The sequence below is a fragment of the Herpailurus yagouaroundi genome, unplaced genomic scaffold (assembly GCF_014898765.1).
Source record: "Herpailurus yagouaroundi ecotype Mexico unplaced genomic scaffold, PumYag 139, whole genome shotgun sequence".
NCBI classification, from domain to species: Eukaryota; Metazoa; Chordata; class Mammalia; order Carnivora; family Felidae; genus Herpailurus; species Herpailurus yagouaroundi.
The window spans coordinates 69,518,374-69,538,878 of record NW_024412394.1 but is presented as its reverse complement, the minus strand read 5'-3'; the positions used below and the strand labels follow the sequence as shown (position 1 = coordinate 69,538,878).

General features: G+C 44.4%; 1 protein-coding gene across 8 annotated transcripts in view; it reads left to right on the top strand.

The window, feature by feature from the left end:
* FYN (FYN proto-oncogene, Src family tyrosine kinase) overlaps positions 1 to 20,505 on the top strand; it is a 216,791-nt gene that overhangs the window by 129,458 nt on the left and 66,828 nt on the right. The window lies entirely within an intron of this gene.

The following is a 20,505-nucleotide window of genomic DNA, read 5'->3' as shown; positions in this document are numbered from 1 at the left end:
GTACAGGAGAAGGCAGAATAAGTGTTCGGGATGCCATTAGGAGTCTTTTGTGATGCTCCTTCACCCAGTTCCCCAGAATAAGGACTTTTGCCTGTGCTGCCCAATAGCCTTCTTAGTTGCAGCTCCTCAGCTCTCCTCGAGGCCTCCAGGTATCGTCTCCTGGTTGAACACATCCACAGTCTCGCCACATAGATGCTCGGCGCTCATGGGAGCAGTTCTGTCATTGGCGGTGTTTCTGAATCACTCCCTTTCTCTGCTGAACTCCCTCAGTTCACTTACTGAAGTACCACCTGTGGTAGGAACAACATAGAATCCTAGGCTCTGTGCAGGACTCCATGGACATACTTTGAGTTTTTAGAGAATGCTTTGGTTGCCAAAATTATTTGGCTAACCATCCTGACTACCCAAATTAGCAGTGAGTTGACGTCTCCCTTTTGGGGGCCACTTTTCAATCTGCTTCTGTGATCCAAACATATAGCACTAAGAAAATGCAAAGGGTGGTCTCTCTCTTAGTTTTCTCGATTTACCTGAAGTCTTAGCCCCTGTTGCCATTAGAGGTCCTCAAGACGAAGCTGACTCAGGAGGTCAGTCCCTAACCACACAGAAAACAGTTGGCCACTTCACCTGCCCTTGCACACCATGCCTTTCTTTTTTGCTTTGCGTCGGCTAGGCACTTGCACACTCCAGCAAAAGAGAGAGCTGTTAAAAACATACCTCATAGTGGTATATTCAGGCCATGCAGCGCTGCTCAGCAGTAAAAGTAGTGTAATGGATAAAACAGTAAAAATGACTGTACTATTCAGCAATAATAAACTAACGAAATGCACTTTATTGTGGATAAATGTCAAAAATAAGTAAATAGAAAAAAGTATTTACTCTAAGACTATATGTATATGAAGTCCCGAACGAGATAAAACTAATCTCTGGTGGTAGAAATCACAACTGTGATGGTCTTGCATGGGACTGATGGCAAGGAACACTGATGGACCTTTCTAGGGTGATGAAAATACTCTCTATCCTGAGAGGGGGGGTGAGGCTACACAGATACATACGCTTGTCAAAACTCACTGAACTGCGCACTTAGGATCTATACCTTCTACTGTATGTGAATTATCCCTAAACTTGAAAAGGAAAGAAACTACAAAGAAAGAGGGAGGGAACTGAAAAGTCCATAATACTTGCTGAACCTCCCCACATTGTTAGAAATTCTCTTTTCATTTCTGAGATACTTTTTCCAAAGCTCGCTCCCAGGTAGCTGTTCATCGTGCCCCTTTTATACCAGTAGGGCAGCAGTTTCCTGCTTCTTTTGGACTCTTCCTGGTACCACAGTACACAAATGGTCCGCCACATTTCGCAAGCAGGGATCGACTCCCTTTTCACAAAGACTGCTCCAGATAAAATGGGAAATCTGTGTTTCCTAAATTGTGCAAGGGAACTTTCTTACTTGAAGAGTAGTTCCTACAAGGCATTGACTGTTCACCTCCCTAACTGGTGATTGGCTGTTATTAATTTAGAATTTGGAGGAATGCTCTTCCACTTGTACTTGCTGTAAAGAGTTCAGTGTTGTGAAATGCAGATGTTTACATTAGATTATTTTAAACCTGTTTCCTACCCCTTACCCTCTCTTTCAGTCTGTCCTCCCTGCTGCTAAGTAATCTTTCTGAAATACCAATCTATTGTGTAATTCTTGCTCAAAAGCTTTGATGGCCTGCTCTTGCTTTTTTTTTTTTTTTTTTTTTTTTTTTTAGGCCCCTGCCCAACTTTGTAGATGCCCATCTCTACTCTTGGCTTTCATCACACCAAACAAGACTGCTCTCTGGAATGTTCCCTCTAGAATCTGTACCTTTGTAAGAGCGAGGGAGCACTTGGCCTACCCTGCTCCTCACTAGTCCTTCCTGCAGGCCCAGCTCAGATGCCCATACTCTGAGAACCTGTCCGAGCCTCCTCGGGGTAGGAATGACCCATATGCTTGAGCTCCCAGAGCACATGTGTTTCTCTAGTCCAACCACGTTGGACCAGGACAAATCCTTCCCGTGTCCACACTCTCGTTGGCTGATCTCTCTTCAGCAATGGGGATAGTATTTTGCATGTTTGTATTCTGTGCGCACTGCTAGATACATAGTGTCGGTCTGTAAAAGGTGTGTGGGTGGGTGGATGGATTCATTAGTTCATTTCTTCAACACTGCAGCGGTAGCCTTCTTAGTATGGACTTCTGAAGAGGGCGCAAGTAAGGACCAGAATGCTGTGTGCCCCTAGCAAAAGCAGACTTTCTAGGATAGTGTTACAGTGTTCTGGTCCTGCACTTTTTACTTGCTTTTTCCGAGTGATAACAAGAAGCGATGATGTTCTCTCCCTGAGTTGCACTTATTACTCTCCTCGGCCTGAGGGAATTCCTACCTCGTTCTGAGAAACAAAACCAGAACATACCCATATAATATAAGCCAAGCCAGGGGGGAAAAAAAAAAAAGAAAAACCTAATACAAATACCACCGAACAATGCATTCGCTTTTTATATCTTCCCGATACCTTCACATACACCACTTCATTTCATCCTCACAAAAAATCTCACGAATTAAGCAGAGTAAGAATAATTATTCCAGCAGGCAAGTAAGAAAACTGAGGTGAAGTAAAGGCCAGATGATTTGCCCAAAGTCACACGTCTGGTTGGTGATAATGCTGAGACCAGAATAGAAGTCCATGTGCTCCACCAGGCTGGGAGATTTTCAAAAGTACAAGTTCCCATGAAAGATCAAATAATTGCTGGAAAAGCACTTCCGATCTCCAACGAAAACAGCTCTTTCCAGCTGAGTGCCCTCCCTAAGGCCTGAAGAGTATTATCTGCCAAGTAGCTATTCTTTTGTCTTCTGCATGAACTACCCCAGGCTGAAGGCCACTGAGGAATCTAGGAGAATCAACAGCAGCCACACACTGCCAAAATATATCTGCAGCTTATGGAATAAATGTCCATTTGGATAGAAATTGGGGAATGTAGATACGGAGCTTGGTTCCATGTTGTGTGTGTGTGTGTGTGTGTGTGTGTGTGTGTGTGTGTGTGTGTATGTGTGTATGAGAGAGAGAGAGAGAGAGGCAGGCAGGCGGGGGAGGGTGGCGGAGGGGAAAGGGAGACAGGAGACAGCTCTTCCTGCAGGGCCAGTATAATATGTAAAGCAAACATATAACCGTAGACTGACACTGCATGTGTAGCCACAGCAGCAGCATGCCCTCTGGGAAAGCCAAGATGGCCATTTTCCAGACTGTTCATAAAGGGCGAGAGTCGGGAATGAAAAAACAGCTTGTGCACACTTCATGCTGCACAGTCCAATCTCATGTCTTGCATTAGAGGCCTAGCTCAGAAGCTGACTGCAGACACAGCTCATTGGCTTTGAGACGCAGAGTTCGTTCTACAAGATCTTTCAGGCCTTCATTTTTCTACAATAAATAAAACTCCATGCATTTTATTAGGAGTGAAAGAGCCAGACCTTTACAGATATTAACAAATGAGGGGCCATGAATTTGGCCCGCCTTACTGATTTGTGCACAGAGAAGACCAGTCACTCCAGACATATGCATAATTGTGTTTAGAGCAAAGTTGCCTTTGATATCAAATTTTAGCCACCCTTGAGTACCCATCTCTGGGATCCTCTTGTCCTTTTTTTTTTTTTTTTAATTTTTTTTTAATGTTTATTCATTTTTTGAGAAAGAGACACACACAGAGCATAAATATGAATGGGATAGAGAGAGAGGGAGACACGAATCTGAAGCAGGCTCCAGGCTCTGAGTTGTCAGCATAGAGCCCCACACAGAACTCAAACTCACAAACCATGAGATCATGACCTGAGGCAAAGTCAGCGCTGAAGCCAATGAGCCACCCAGTCCCACCCTCTTGTCCTTTTTTCATGTACACTCTACCCTGTTTCCTCTTTCCCTCTTATCTTTCTTTCAAGGTCTCTACTGGCCAGCTTTGCTAGCCACAATGTACAGACATTTCGTTGACGATTTCATTAGAAAATGAGCTTCTAAAAGAAGAGGCTCCAAGGACACTTGGGGAGGGCACAGGAAGGAACTCATCATGTGAGCTGTCTTGGTCGAAGCCCTCATTCCTCTGATTCTATAGCCAGAATTACACAGCAAGTATTTCCTTTTATTTGCATGTAAAACCTATTTATACAGCTGCTTCAGGGATCTGGAATAAAACATATGGGGGGAAAACTCGTGATGTGAAATAAGAAATACAAAGAGACCAAGAAAGAAAACCACATTTTTTTTTTTTTTTTTTTGCTGTTGCTCCTGAAATAACCCACTAATATAATATTTAACCTTGCACTTAACCTGGGATTCCGGTGAAAACTATAATGATAAGAATGTCATCAAGGCCCTTTGCCATTACAGTATTTACAGAGGTTTCTCCAACTTGGATTGAGGGTGGCCACAGTAGTAGGACAAATTGTGACTCGTTGATTGTGTGGGCATCTGTAGGTGTGGGTGACCTTGTCACCTAGATTTTCCTGTCTCTCATCAATTTCCCCATCAATAAATTAAAAAAGGAGTATTAACTAATGTCTAGGTTACCTTTTACCTAAAATGATAAATGATACATTCTCATATTTGGCTTTTGGCCTTTGAATTCAAATTTAGTTCTTCAAATAGTGGGACAGTTCTGTTCAGCTGCAAAGTTTGGTTCTATTCCCACAAAGCATGTGTGAATTCTTCCTTTTGTCAGAAACTGAGATTGATGAATTCTCCCTTCCCAGTTATTTCACAGATGTGACTTGCAGTGAGCTAGGCATTGATTCAAATCATCTCTACTCTGACGGTCTGGGATTAGAAGTTGCTGAATATCATGTAAATGAATAAACCTTGGCTTCAAGCCCAGAGAAAACGTTGGATGTTAATACTGGTATACACACCTTCAGTGTCTTTGGGAGCATGACATCATATTAATATTTCTTAGGGGTGTGTGTTTCACATTGGGAGACGTTGGTTTGCCACTCCAAATGCCACAGTGACAGTTTTTTGTTCTTTTCTGAAGATTGGAGAAGGAGCGTGGACTTTATATACTCAAACATGGAATTTGAAATATGTCTCCATCACTCCCTAGCCATTTGCTCTTAGACGAGTTTCTTTATCTCTCTGAGTAGTTTAGGTTTCCAGCAGTAAAATAGATTAAACAAACAAAATGTAGATGTATCTAGAACAATGCCTGGGATAGAATAGGCTCTCAAAATTGTTTCTCTCTTTCTCCTTTCCTTCTTTTTGCTAGGAACTTTGGAGAGTGAGCCTAAAAGATTGGGTTTTCTATGAATTCTTTGGTTGAAGGTATTGTTTTAATCACTACCATTCCTGCAAAAAGAGTAAGACATTACTCCCTACAAGAGGGAGTCATGAGAGGCAACGTGGTATAGCCTAACCCCTAGTGGTTCTCACAGTGTGGACCCAGACCAGCAGCTTTGGAATCATCCAGGAACTTGTCAGAAATGCAGGTTCTCAGGCCCTTCCCCAGACCCACTCTTGGAAACCGCAGGTAAGGCCCAGCAGTCTGTGTTCGCCAGCCTTTCCAGATGATTCTCATGTGTGTTAAGTTTGAGAACCACTGGCGTGGTGAGAAGAACCTCAGAGTAGTTGTTACATGTTCTGCTCTATGAGCCGGTAGTCATTTCCTGCTCAGCCTCGACCTCCTCATCTCTGATGTGAAAGGTGGGATTGCACCAAATGTTCCCTATGCTCTTTTCCAGCTCTGGCATCTTGTGGTTCTAGTCTCAGTCTAGCTGTACCCAGGCAACCTTTTCCGAGTGACTATACTATAAAACAGAGGGAAAACTTTGTCTTCATTATTCCAAAAGTAGTACATTCTTGTTGTAAAAGATGAAAATAAGCAAAATGAAGAAACTTAGAATCATCTAGAAACTCAGTATCCCCATCCAGGGATAATCTTTTGTCCTGTGCTCTCCCAGTCCTTTTTTTTTTTTTCTTTTTTTTTAATGTGAATGCAAATGTGTACCTTAACCTATGTGTATGTATATAAACAGCTCCCCATAGTCCTTCAGCATTCATGGGTGTATAGTGAATGGTCAAAAAAAGCCTTTGCCCCTATGGAACTTTCATTCTCATGGAGGGAGGTAGGCAGCAAACAAATAACTAATTAAATAAATAAGATCATTTCTGAGAGTATTAGGTGCATGAAGGAAATAAAACAGAGTGACATGATAGAGTGACAGGGCAGTGGCAATTTGAGATTTGGTGCCAGGAACAATGGTTTTGAAAAGGTGACATCTGAGGTGGAACCCGAATCCTAGGAAGAAGCCAGCTATATGGGGTTTGCGGGGGAGAGCAAAGGGAAAGGGAAAAGCTTGTGTCGAGGCCCTAAAGGCAGCCTGTCTGGGTAGAGGAGAGGCATGGAAGGGAGAGCCATGGAAGAGGAGGTCAGAGAGATAGGCAGGGGCCAGAGTAGGGATGGCTGTGTGGTTTAAATTTATTCTAAATAGTGATAGGAAACCATAATAAGACTAGCAGTAACTTTAAAAAAAAAAAAAAATCACTCTGATTGCTATGTAGAAGATGGATCATAAAGGGCAAGAATGGAAACAGAGGAAGTAGACTCATATTTCCACCTGGTGTTTTGTAACCTGCATGTTTCCCTTGACTTTAACATGAACATCTTTCAAGATTATTAAAGTAGGCAGAATCTAGAAAACCCGAGTAACCAAATAAGTTTTCAGTTGGTTTCCTTCTCTGCATCGCCCCAGCACGTGGTCCCCACATAGAAGTTGAGGACTTTTAGACTCCTTTCGGCAAATAATTGAAGACAAAGAAGGAGTCTTTGTATCTATAGAAGCAGCTGCCCTCCCACTCCTCAACCACCTGACTTGGGTGTTCATGGCACTGTTTCCTTTGGATGCTCAGACTTCTGTCCCATGGCTGGTGTCAGCCACACACAATTCCAGATGGCCCATCACACCACAAAGCCAGGGCCACTGTTGGCACCCTGGAGATTCTCCAGGCATTACCAAGCAAACTATCTTTCTCCTCTGTCATTTATTCCTTTTCTTTACTGAATCCGGTGAGCCTGTTTTTAGCAAACAAATAAGTGTTAGGCATGTAAGTCAGTGGGTAGATGGCTAGCAAGAATGATTATCATCACAAAAAGCCACAAGTCCAAAAACTCTTAACCCAAAATGTTACAAAGCCACATCCCTCTAGACCATCCAGTTCTGATCAAAGGCTCCGTGTCTAATCTGGCTGGCAGAGTCCCCGGCTCTCCCGCCAGCACAGGTAAAGGAGAAGGCCCAGGTGACCTTGCTCAGGTGACTTTGAGACAGTGGCCATTCCCAGCATCTGGCGCCTGATTGGACCCAGCAGCCCCACTGGTTCGTGGAAGTCCCAGAGCGTGAAGGAGAGGTCCTGCATTCAGGTGACTCAGGCCCTGTGGGCATAGACAGTGTAATAGGAGAGGTTGATGACACTTCGTGGGGCCACAGAAGTGATCTGTGAGGAATCAGAATGTGGCTGCCCCAAACCCATCTGTTCCTTACTCCCTTTGGGCTTTCTGATCATACCAGGCCAAGAGGACTGTGCCAAAAAGCCAGGGCTTTTCAACTGTCTCTTCATGGCCGTGAGGAAGTCATGGAGCTAAATATAACCCCTTCTGCCTGAGACCCACGTGCTTCCCTCCAGGTTATCAGTCATCAGAGTAAAGCTTCTGAGTAGTCTGTGCTTCAAACGTTACTGTTTAGGTGAAAATTAAGCTTAGTAGGTACAGAAATGCTGTCTGACAGGAGTGAAATAGTTTTAGTGACCCCTGAAATTGGCTCTTCAATGGTGTGATTCATACGGAGATTTTTAACCCAAGAGTTACACTAAAAGCTCCTTTTTTCTCTCTAAAAGTAAACAACCCTCCAACCCCATCTTCCAGCTAATACATTAAAAACATGATTCTCATACAAATGGTGTGGTTCCTTTTGAAAACTCTAAGCAGTGGATTCTTTCTTGAGTTGAAACCAAATTAAGATTAGACAGAAATGCAGCTTTCCCCCTTCTTTATTTTCTGTTTTATTTCCTCTTAATTGTTATCAAAATAACTCATTTTGTCTCTTCAGTTAAACTCATTAAATGTTATCAGTAATCCATAATGATAAGTTTGGTAGTATAGCTGCACACTATGGACACTTAATGGCAGATCGGCTATCTCCTGGGCAGACGGGGCATCACTGGATGTCGTTTGTGCCTGACATAGAAAGGCCAGCTCCCCAGGAGAACCTCCAGGCTCCAGCATGCCTTCTCTCTTCACATACACATGCCCATTAAACCTGTGGTTTATTGAGCACCTACTATGTGGCCAGTCAGTGGTCTAGATGTTATCTACTAATTTGTTTGAGCCATATGAAGTTGATGTTTCCTTTTTTCATATCGAAGATGGTCAGGTATCAGTAACATCCTAGTAGTACATAATGGTAGAATGTCTATTCTTTTAAACATTGGCATAATCCACATTTTACAGGGAAGAAACCAGAGTACTTTTAGCCATCTACTCAAAATATAAATTCTTCCCCCCAGTCGTGGCTTTCTGCCCTTCTGACACCCAAAGGCAATGAGAAAGGAAGCAAAGAGGAGAGAGTGAGAAGGCAACCCATTTTAGAACTGAAGGAGTGGAATTGAAACCGTTAAAAGGAAAATCACTCCTGTCTCTCTCCTACATGCCCAGGCAATGAACTGCCTGGCCGGGGCCTCTCCTGAGACAGTTGGCCGGGTGGGTAGCAGGCTGCTCCAGTGGGGACCACCACGGCCTTAAGTGAGAGACAGAACCTTGGCCGGACTGTGGGAATAAGGCCAAGTCATGCAGAGATGGGCTCTGTGTGGCCTCCCTGAAATCCAGCCCAAAGTCCATTTATATTTACGTCGTATCATCATCTTCATTTCCTCCCAACATAACATCATCATCTCCCACACATATGCATCTTGCCAGAACTGCATATTAGTAATGAGTTAATATTTAAACCAGACACATTGCCTCCACCCTCAGTATGTTACTGGCGCTGAGTAACAGGGCAGGTTTCAGATGCCCAGTGGAATCTGTAGAGCTTTTGACACCTTGAAGATATTTTTAAACCTAAAAGAACAGTGGCCACATGGTAATTGGCACTTTGCCCCAGGGATGTTTCAGTTTCAAAATAGGAGGATTATGGGAATGGACCAACGGAGGGAGGTCATCTGACCAATTCATGCTCTTTCCCTATTTGTTCACCTAGAGATGGGGGGGAGGGGGACAGTGGAAGCCATTCTTGGCATCAGGAGGAGAAATGAACATAAGTGAGGGTGACAGGGAGCCACCATTATACAGCCTCCCTGAATGAGGGCAGACAGCAGTAGGAAGGTGGAGGGCACCTTTAAGGAAGGCACAAAGCTGCTTTCACTTCTTTAGACAAGGTTTCTTATCTCACTTTCTGCTCATTGTCATTTGAAGGTATTTATTCAAAGCCAAGTTGCATCCGACATTGTACTTATGTTGGACTCAGGATACCACGAATCACAAACGTGCGTGTCCACATAAAGGCTCACACAGAGAAGGGACACCACCTGTGTGTTAAAGAATAACTGTGGTTAGGGGCGCCTGGGTGGCTCAGTGGGCTAAGCGTTGGACTCTTGATTTTAGCTCAGATCATGATTTCCTGGTGAGTGAGATGGAACCCCACGTCGGGCTCTGTGCTAAGAGCATGGAGCCTGCTTAGGGTTCTGTCTCCCTCTGTCTCTGCCCCTCCCCCTCTCTCATACGTGTCCTCTCTCTTTCTCTCTCTCTCTTTCTCTCAAAATAAGTAAACATTAAAACATTAAAGAAAATATGTTTCTTATTAAAAAAGAAGAAGAAGAAGAAAAAGAAGAACCATAGTTCTTTACTAAGGCTCAGCCTTCAGCCTTCTCTCCTGAAGCTTCACCTAGATGTTTCCTCATTCCTGGCAAGGGAACACCGCATTCAGAACGATGACTTGTCTGGGTGAGCACTTTCAGGGCTTTGTGTTAAAGACAAGGATGGTGATCATGCCGACCCCAAGCACCTCTTGAGATGAGGTTGAGTTTGCATGAGGAACGCACAAGCCGAACCTTGCCTGGGCAGCCAGGGCTGACAGAGAAGGAAGAAGAGGAAATGACCATGAATTTTCCCAGGTCCTCACACTGGTTCTCTTTGACCAGAGATCAGCACCCAGAGCATAGTTACTCAGCTAGCAGGCTTGCGCCTTTTCTAATCACTCCTCTTCAGTGAACTTTCCTGTGGCTGTGACCGCAGGCCTTGGAGGGGACCCAGCTCCAAACACAGATCTGAGTTGATACTGTAAGCCTTTAATCCCAGACCCTTGCTGTGGAGTCAGGCCCCCACATCGCCTGTGGAACTGTAAGAAATACAGATTCCAGGGCCTCCCCAGACCTGCAGGTACACACATCCTCTGGCTCACCTACGTGAGTCTATGCATGTTTCCTTAGGGTATGTGCCTAGGAGTGGAAGTGGAGCTCCTAGGATAGAGGCATCTTCATTTTCACACTAAATAATACAAAATTGTTTTTCTTTCTTTTTTTTTTTAATATAATTTATTGTCAAGTTGGCTAACATACAGTGTATACAGTCTGCTCTTGGTATTGGGGGTAGAGTCCCATGATCCATCGCTTCCATACAATACCCAGTGCTCATCCCAGCAAGTGCCCTCCTCAATGCCCATCTCCCATTTTTCCCTCCTGCCCACCACCCCCCCATCAACCCTCAGTTTGTTCTCTGCATTTAAGAGTCTCTTACGGGTTTGTCCCCCTCTGTTTGAAACAATTTTTTCCCCTTCCCTCCCACCATAGTCTTCTGTTAAGTTTCTCAAGTTCACATGTAAGTGAAAACATATGATCTCTGTCTTTCTCTGACTTATCTCACTTAGCATAATACCCTCCAGTTCCATCCACGTTGTTGCAGATGGCAGGATTTCATTCTTTCTCATTGCCAAGTAGTATTCCATTGTAGATACAAACCACACCTTCTTTATCCATTCATCAGTTGATGGACATTTGGGCTCTTTCCATAATTTAGCTATTGTTGAAAGTGCTGCTGTAAACATTGGGGTACATGTGCATTTGACAAAATACAGCATCCTTTCTTAATAAAAACCCTCAGAAAGTCGGGATAGAAGGAACATACCTTAACATCGTAAAAGCCATATATGAAAAGCCCACAGCTAATATCATCCTCAATGGGGAAAAACTGAGCGCTCTCCCCTGAGGTCAGGAACACATCATCAGGGATGTCCACTCTCACCATGGTTGTTTAACATAGTGTTGGAAGTCCTAGCCTCAGCAGTCAGACAACAAAATGAAATAAAAGGCATCCAAATTGGCAAAGAAGTCAAACTTTACACTTTTTGCAGATGACATACTTACTCTACATGGAAAACCCGAAAGACTCCACCAAAAGTCTGCTAGAACCGATACATGAATTCAGCAAGTCGCAGGGTACAAAATCCATGTACAGAAATTGGTGCATTTCTATATACCAATAATGAAGCAACAGAAAGAGAAATCAAGAAATCGATCCCATTTACAATTACACCAAGACCCGTAAAATACCTAGGAATAAACCTAACCAAAGTTGTAAAAGATCTGTATGCTGAAAACTATAGAAAGCTTTTGAAGGAAATTGAAGAAGACACAAAGAAATGGAAAAACATTCCGTGCTCATGGGTTGGAAGAACAAATATTGTTAAAATGTCAATACTACCCAAAGCAATCTGCGCATTCAGTGCAACCCCAATCAAAATTGCACCAGCATTCTTCTCGAAGCTAGAACAAACAATCCTAAAACTGTTTTTCTAAAGTAACTAACAATTTACATCCTACCAGCAGTATTTGGGAATTCTGTTGTTCCACGTTTTTACCAGTACTTGGTACTGGCAGACTGAAAATTCTGCCAATAAATAGCATCACTTCTTTATGCTGGAATTACAACAGAGAAATGAAGGGGGAGAGTTTGGGGTAGATTTGTTTTGATTTGGTTTGAAAATAAATGATATTTTGTTACTTGGCCTAACTGAGAAAGCAAAAATGCTCTGGTACCCCAAAAAAGTGATACATTTTGTTTGTTTGTTTTGCCACGGGCAAACAGAGCCAAAAGTGAAAAAGAGAAATTTAGTCGAGCCATTATTGTAAGCTAAAGGAGAGACAAATGTTTGAGGCACAAAAGAAATAATGAAAAAAATGAAAGGGAAGACTAAGCAGCCAGCATGTGAAGACAGATACAGATTCGAAATAACTGAGATATGGTTAAGAAAAACAAACTTAGTAAACAGCTTAGTGGGTTTGGAAAGGCAGGAAATATATATATATATATTATTTATAAATAACCAATTTTCTATAAGAGATACAGAGATCCACTAATTTTTAGCAACATTTTAATTTTAGGAATGGAACCTGTGTAGAAAATGGAAATCCTAAGAGAAAAGCAAGATGCCTGGGAAACGAAGAGGGAGGCTTAGTGGAGAGTGCATTCGGGAAATGTGTGTCCAGATTAAAGATGAGACCTGGCAGAAACCAAGGGCGTGTAGGCTGGTTAATCACAGGACGTTTTTTTTGTTGTTGTTTTTTTTTTTCCTGCCTGGGCTGATGATCAACATGTCAGGTCAGCCTTTGTCAAAAAGAATTATGACAGAGCTGTTGCCCAGGCTCATTCCAAGTATGTATCATTGTTACTCACCCAGTGAGTTGGGGTTGTATTGAACCAGAACGGGGGCAGAGTATGAAGCCACGCTTGGGTCATTGTCACCCGGAGTCTGTAAGGCAGCTGCACAGGAGCTCTGCATGAGCCCTTGGGACAGGCCAGTTCTGCCTAGTGCTGGCACAAATAAATGGCTGCTGCTCAGGGCTGCTGACTGACGACGTGCTGGTAGATGGGCAGAGCTTCCACCCTCTGACTATGATAAGCCTGTAGTGTGAGCAGAGCCATCAGGGCTAAAATATAAGCCGTCTTCTGACACTAGCGTAAAGAATTGGTTAGTATTACGTATTCCGTGCAAAGCCACAGTGTAAGTGCTGCTTCTGCCAAAAGTCATTCCTGTTTGGCTTGATGGAGTAAACTGCCATTAGCAGGCCCCTGCTCGTCTTCTACCCACCTGCACCTCCACCCCAGTCCCTTCTTCAGGCTCCTCTTGTAGACATCAGCAGTCATCAGTCCATTGTTGCGTATTAGCTATTACGCGCTCTGTTCAGTGGACAGTTGTCTTTTTCCGGGTGTGGTGCCTTGCAGATGTCTGTCTCTGTTGTTGTCTGTCTTTATCGTGTTTAGGCAGCCATCTACCCAGCTACACATCCCCCATTCCTACCAGCCTCAAAAGATCTTGGGCTTCTTTTCATGACAGGGCTCTCTGAAAATGTACTTACGTAGTCCCACAGTAAATCACCTCTGCAGCAATTCGGTTCTAGATCTTTATTCTTACGTGCAACAAAAGCTACAGTGTTGTCACAGTTGGGGATGATTTATGAGGTATGAATTAGGCATAGACAGGTAGCTAGAATGGATGGAGTTGTTTGTCCAGCTGGAGAAGTCACATCTTACTCAGATGCCTCCATCCACCTGCGTGCAGTCTCTTCCCACTCTTGGCTTCACTGTCTGGCACCCCACACTTCTGTTCTCCCTTCCCCATTTCATTATGTGTCTATCAAGACCTAGTTCCACTCCTACTTAATACCGAGTATCAGCTAGATAACATGCAAGCACTTTAGCCTATTAGCGCATAGTTAAGATTATGTCTTCAACTCAGCCAGGCATGGGTTAAAATCCAGCTCAACCTAGCTGTGGGGCTTTAGTCAAGTAACTCGACCTCCCTATACTCATTTCCCCCATCTGTAAAGTATAATAATACCCAGTTCACAAGGCTGTTGTTGATGGATCAAAGATCATTTGCTTATTGTGCATAGCACAGTTCAGGCACTATGGTGAGTGCTCAGGAGAGTGGACACACAGTTATTTATGATCTGGCTTCCTTTCCAGCCACCTTCCTAGTGCTTATATCCATTCCATTGAACTACAAGCTCCTTTTGAGCAGGAACCTGGCCCCTTCACTCTTAGAGCTTTGCAACATGCACATGTTTCAGTGCTCTCTAAGCATGGGAACAAATCCAATAAACCACATGGAACCATGCTGTATCACACCTCTATGCTCTCATGTGCTGTCCCATCCCATCCTCACCTGGACCAGTTATCTCACGGTTGCTGGCCTGGATGAATTCAGGGTCCTCTGTGCTCCCTCCCCACCCCAAATGCAGATTTGACTGTCTCCCTCCTAAGTATATAGAAGCTCCTCACGGGCAGGGCTTGTTTACTTGACTCCATATTCACAACCCTTTGCACAGCGCCTGTCACATAGAGAGGAAATAAGCAAAATATGTTTACTGAATAAAGACTGGAGGTAGGGCTGACTGTAAATAAAAAGAAAGGCAAGAATGCGAGGAAAATGAAATCATTGAAACCTGGGGATTTGTTACTATGGTGATTTCTGATTAACTTTTACTTGAGAGGGGTGGGAGACTCTTCTTTGTTCTTATTATTGGTTTGTTGTTGTTGTTTTGTAACTTCCTCAGGCAACTCAGGAGAACAGCTATACCTAGTAATCCAAGGGAAGACTCAGAATTGGAGCCTCCCTGTGAGGAGGGGGAAGTGGGTCAAAAGCAGGTCTCAACTACCCGAGCTGGTTGTGCCATACCATAAGTTGTTCTTCACCGTAGCAGCAAAGGGAAGTGGAGGGCCGAGTTGGGTCTTCTGAGAACCATAGTATGAAAGAACGCTTCAAGCCATAGTGCAAACAATGAAATCAAAGCTGTAGGGTGTAGTAATGCCTAGGTCCTATCCCATCGTTAAAGCTTTCATAATATGCATGGTGCAGGCTCTGGTAGTAGCAGGGGGGATATCTGAGCGTTCATAGCCAAACCTGACCACTTGGTCAGATCGCTCAGTGAGTCCTCATGATTGATAACATTCATCTAGGGCTGTGGAGAGTGGAGAGCCGGGCTGTGCGTGTGCGTAGACTCAGTTCTGTTCGAATGTGTACAGGAGGGCCCTGGGCTCCTTTAGGAGTGTTAGGCTTGATATGACTCCTGAGAGCTCCTTGTTGAGGCCTTTCGTTCAAGCGAGAAGGAAGCTGAGCTCCACGGCGTCAGGTGATAGGTTGTGTACCACGTGGCTACTCGCAGCCTTCTCCCAGGCCATGCCACTGCCCCCAGACCTTTTCTAACCCAGGAGCCCCGCTACTCCAGGACGGAAATGGCCTGGAGAGTTAGGAGCCAGTTCTAAGCTGGATCACTGTAAAGAAAAGGACACTTAGGGGCGCCTGGGTCCCTCAGTCAGTTAGCCATCTGACTCTTGGTATTGGCTCAGGCCACGATCTTATGGTTTGTGGATTCGGACCCCACATCGGGCTCCGTGCTCACACCACAGAGCCTGCTTGGAATCCTCTCTCTCCGTCTCTCTCTGTCCCTCCCCCGCTTGCTCTCTTTCTCTTTCACAGAAAATAAACTTTAAAAAAAAAAAAAAAAACACGTAAAGAGCACGTGCAGCCCTAGTGTGAACAATAATATAATGGTAGGACACAGCAATGCCCAGCTCCTATCACACTGTTAAATCTCTCAATCTTTGTTCTTTTCAAACAGAATAAAGAAAATGGCTAGGAGCAGGCATGCTTCTCAAGAGGAAGCATGGGGTAGTAGGAAGAGGATGTGATTGCCTTAGAAACGGATCCAGGTCCCACTGACTGGGTAACCCCGGGCAAGTTAACTTAAATTCTGCGCGCCTAAGATTCCTGAACTGTGAAATACCCTTTCAAGGTTGTTCTGAGGATTAAACGAAATACCATCTTTGAAGTGCCAAGCATAAAATAAGTTCTCAATACATGGTAGCTATTGTTACAATTTGTTACTGTCGTTATACTACTAAGCTATCTTAATACAAGTTTAACTGTCAGTATCCAAGGAGGTCAGAAGCTCTTAATGGCTCTAGAGGCCATGGGGGAAAAACCAAACAAGTGACCAGCAGAGCCGTCCTTCACCTCTGTGTTAAATTTACTTTCTCCTTGTGTTAGAGAACAGGCTACCTGTTGTAACAAAAAGACCCCACTCACTCCTCCCTCCAAAAAACCAGTGGCTCACACAAGGTACACATTCATGCCTCTCATGCCTCTCCCGTGTTGGGTCAGAGATCAATACCCTAGGAAGAGTGAGCAGCTGTGCCCCACAAGACCATCTAGGGCCCAGGGTCCTCTGTCCTACAGTTCTGCCACTCCCTGTTGGGTTACCATCCTCCGTGTGGTTGAAGCCCATTCAGCAGCACGCCGTCCACTTTCCAACCCACAGGAAGTAGGAAGGAGAATGGAGAGCAGCCCACTCTCTTTTAAAGGCACGGGGGTTGAATATATCACATCCATTGTCAACCAGTTGGCCAGAATGAAAAATGGCCAAACCTAGCTGCAAGGGAGTCTGAAAGTGGCGTCTTCAGGTGCATAGCCATAGGCCCTGCCCGGGAGGAAGGGGGTGGATCCGGTGGCACAGTTAGCAGTCCGCCACACCCTTCACATGCCTCATCCTCCTACTACTCACTCTCAGTGATGTGGGTTTGGGCCTCGAGGTTGCAAGGCTGCGTCCCTTGCCCTTCAGGCCAAGGACAGCCCTATCTGATACCAGAATCTGCCAGGGAACAGTCAGCTGCCGTGCTGTCTTCTCTAAGGAGAAAACCTCAAGTCCAATTACTGTGCAAGACAACACGCTAAAAAATCATACTCTGCCTCATTCACATGTCAAGTGAAAACTCACTAGTGTTTACAAAATGTGTACTGGTATAAAAACCACATCTTTGCGTTTCAGATTTGTTGACAGGATTTCTGTCTGGTGCCAAGTAGGTCATCAACACGTGGTCTAGTAACACGTGTTCCTCCCACACAGAGTGGCCACAGTTTGTCATTCCAGATGCCATTTTTACATGCTGCTGGGGAAGGCATCACTGACGGCCTTCAGTGAGTTCCACGCTCTCTTCCTCTTGCTTACGATATCTCCCTCCTTAATGTCCTTGCGTCTCTGCTGGCCCTCAGCTTGCATTCACAAGTGCAGAGCTCTTGTGCGGGCCTCTCTGACGCAGCCACCGCCTAGGCAGCCGACCTGGGCTCACCAGGGCTGAGGAAAGTGAGCTGAAGGGAAGGCGGAGACACTCATCACTCCCTTTCGGTGAGGAAGTGGTAGGGGGAGGCTGGCTAGAGGCAGCCGGCCTCTGTGTTCCCTTTGTTCCCATTATCACTGTCACTGTTGTTCCTTGTCCCAGTAAAGGCCACGGAGTTAGGGGCATGTTTTCTGAAGGCCTGCTCTTATCAGCATTCACACCAAAACAGCTGCTGAGAAGCTTTGAAATTCTAAACCACTGCAAGGGATGCAAAAGTTATGGCTGCCAGTGTTACCGATTCCTCCTCGCAACTTGAGAAAGTGCCAACATAAAGATCCAGGGGAGGGGCGGACGGGGTTTCATGTCAGTCTTCAAAGAAAAGACATCTGCCTCAGTGCCAAAAACACAATGCAAATGGCTTTACAACCAAATTCTCAGGGCAGTAGATTTTGATGGGCTCTGACTTCATAACCAGAGAAGTTCTCAGTGGAAAGGAGGTCTCGTGGGGACAGGAACACAAACAGGAGCTTGAGGGCAAAAAGAAGAAAGGCAAATTTTCCTTATTCAAAGTCTATTCTGTTTCTTTAAAGGAATGGATAGATCTTCTCGACTGGAACTGGTGATTTCAAGGGAAAGAGAATTCACTGTTTTCTGAAGGGATGAGGCCACATTTGCAGAATCATCTGGCAGGGAACCTCCACAGAGACTAGAAAGATTGGCAGAGAGGGTTTTTGTTTGGACTTGGAGAGCGAACCTCCTCAGCTTTCATTCTCCACATCGGTGGGCAGGGGGCATGGATGACGCCTGTTCACACAGCTGCTTTGTGCTAATGTGCTTTCTTGTGGCTCTGCCAGGTGACACCCTGACCCTCGGGCCCTGGGCCAGTTCAGCCCAGAAAGCCACTCTCTGCCACTGTGGCCCAGATGTGACACTGACCCTCCCGGTTCCTTTTGCCAGTTCACGAGAGGAAGCCCACATTTTTATTTTTGTCTTCCTCTAGTTGTTTTAATGTAACAGGGCCAAGGAGAGTGGAAAGATGCTTGACCAAATACCGACATCAGAAAGAAGCATCTTTGTTGTGTCTTCTATGTTCCTGAAAAATTTCAGGTCGCATAAACCAGTGTTGGTTACTATTCTATGCCCTGCTTGGATTGTGCCAAATTCTAGGGACGGGGAATTCTAGTCAGAGTCAGAAGTCAGATCATCAAAACGGCCAGGCTGAATGTTCCAACAGAAAAGGGTAAGGGCAATGGGAAGAAAAGTGAGAGGGAAGTACAGAATTTTTCTGCCTGGTAACCTTGAGTAAGTCCCCTTGTCTCCACCAACAGCAAGCATCCAGAGAACACAAGTGCTTTGCCTCATTCTCCCCACCCCCTTAGCACCGTGCCAGTGTGTGGTCTTCAGGCCCTTGCCCACAGAGAGGTCTTGCAGGGGCCTTAATAACCAGAGCTGGTGGGTTGCGTTCCAAGGTTGACTTGTTCAGAGCACTGTCATTCCGACTTTACTGGATTTCCCCAGGTACCTACCAGTTTGGAGTCTGAAGGTTCTCAAGAAGCCACTGATCCAGCCACCCCACTTCTGGTTCTTTTATCCCAGATTCTGCCACTTGCCACCTGCATGGTCCTCTGAGTTGATTGTAGGTTATGGCTTTGCTTAATCTGTGCCCTTAATGAGATTTCTGTGGCTGCCCATCAGTGTGCCTTCACTGCCCACTTCCCAGCCCCTACGTTATGAAAACCCACTCAGAAATCTCTGTCTTTTGGGTGACTTCCATCTTTTAAACCTCCCAGGAGGAGAGGTTACTTCTTAACAGATTTTAGAATCAGCCACCCTCTCTCCCTCTCTTAATTCTTCAGTTCACAAAGCGTACCTCCTCAATGTGTGGTTGTGGTCAGCTTACATACAAATTGAATCAGTGATTGATAAGGCTAAAGGGATCTTTCCTATTTGAAAAAAGTGATGTATTCTCGTAGAATGGTGCTTTCTCAGTACAGAAAAATCTGAGAACAAAAAAAAGAAAAGAAAAACAGAAGAGAGAGCAGTCCCCTGCACACCACAAGCAAGCATCTTCGTCTTTCCTTCCAATTTCTTAGGCATTTGTCATATAGTCACAATCATGTGATCTTTCTTAATATAATACAAGCATTTTTCCGTATTACTAATAATTTTCTGTAAACGTAAGTTCTCATTTCTGTTTTACTTTACATTATGGCATGCCGTACAATTTACTTAGCCATTACCTTCTTGTTCAAGTTTTCTAACTTTTCAGATTATAAATACGTCATAGGACCTCTTCTCGTGTCATTTGTCAAAAAGCATCTCTTTAGCCCAGACTCACAAAGAGCAGGCCCATTTTTAAGGTTTCTGTAACCGTATTGTTGGATTGGTTTATGAAAAGGTTAAGCACTAGCTTCTGGTCTTCAATCCGCAGTATATGAGAACAGGCATTCCAGGGGGCCTTCATCACTACTGGGCAGACTTCCTTTTGAAATTTTTGTTAATTGAGAGGTGAAAGTATCTCGTTAATCTACCCTGTGCTGCTTTGATTACTCCTGAAGGGAACATTTTCTGTAAGTTTCACAAGCTCTTCTTCCTTTCTTTGAATTGCCAATTAACATGCTTTCCCATTTACCTAATCTTAGGGTCTTTCTTATCTATATAAATTCCTTACATATTAAAATATTAACCCAAGAGAATTGAAAGCATGTGTCCACACAGAAGCTTGTGCATGAATGTTCGTAACAGCATTATTCATATAGCCAAGAAGTGGAAACAGTCCAAATGTCCATCAGCCCACGATTGGTAAACAACCAGTGGAATATCAGCACAGCAGAATAGTTTCAAGCCATAAAAAGGAGTGAAGTAACCGATTCATGCTACAAAGTGAATGGACCCTGAAAACGTTACGCCAGGCGAAAGAAGCCAGTCACAAAAGGCCACATATTATATGATTGCATTCCTATGGCAGATCCAAATAGGCAAATCCATAGAGAACTAAAATCATTGGTTGCCAAGGGTAAGGCTGAGAAGGAAATGAGGAATAACTGTTTAAGGAGTACAGGTTTCTTTGGAGGGGTAATGAGAATATTCTAGAAGTAGACAGTGGCAATGGTTTCCTTTGTAAATATATTTAAAAAAAATTTTTTATTAATTACGTTTATTTTTTTTTGAGAGGCAGAGAGAGACAGAGCATGAGTGGGGGTGGGGCAGAGAGAGAGAGGGAGACAGAATCCGAAGCAGGCTCCGGGCTCTGAGCCGTCAGCCCAGAGCCTGACACAGGGCTCGAACCCACAAACTGTGAGATCATGACCTGAGCCAAAGTCAGATGCTCAACCGACTGAGCCACCCGG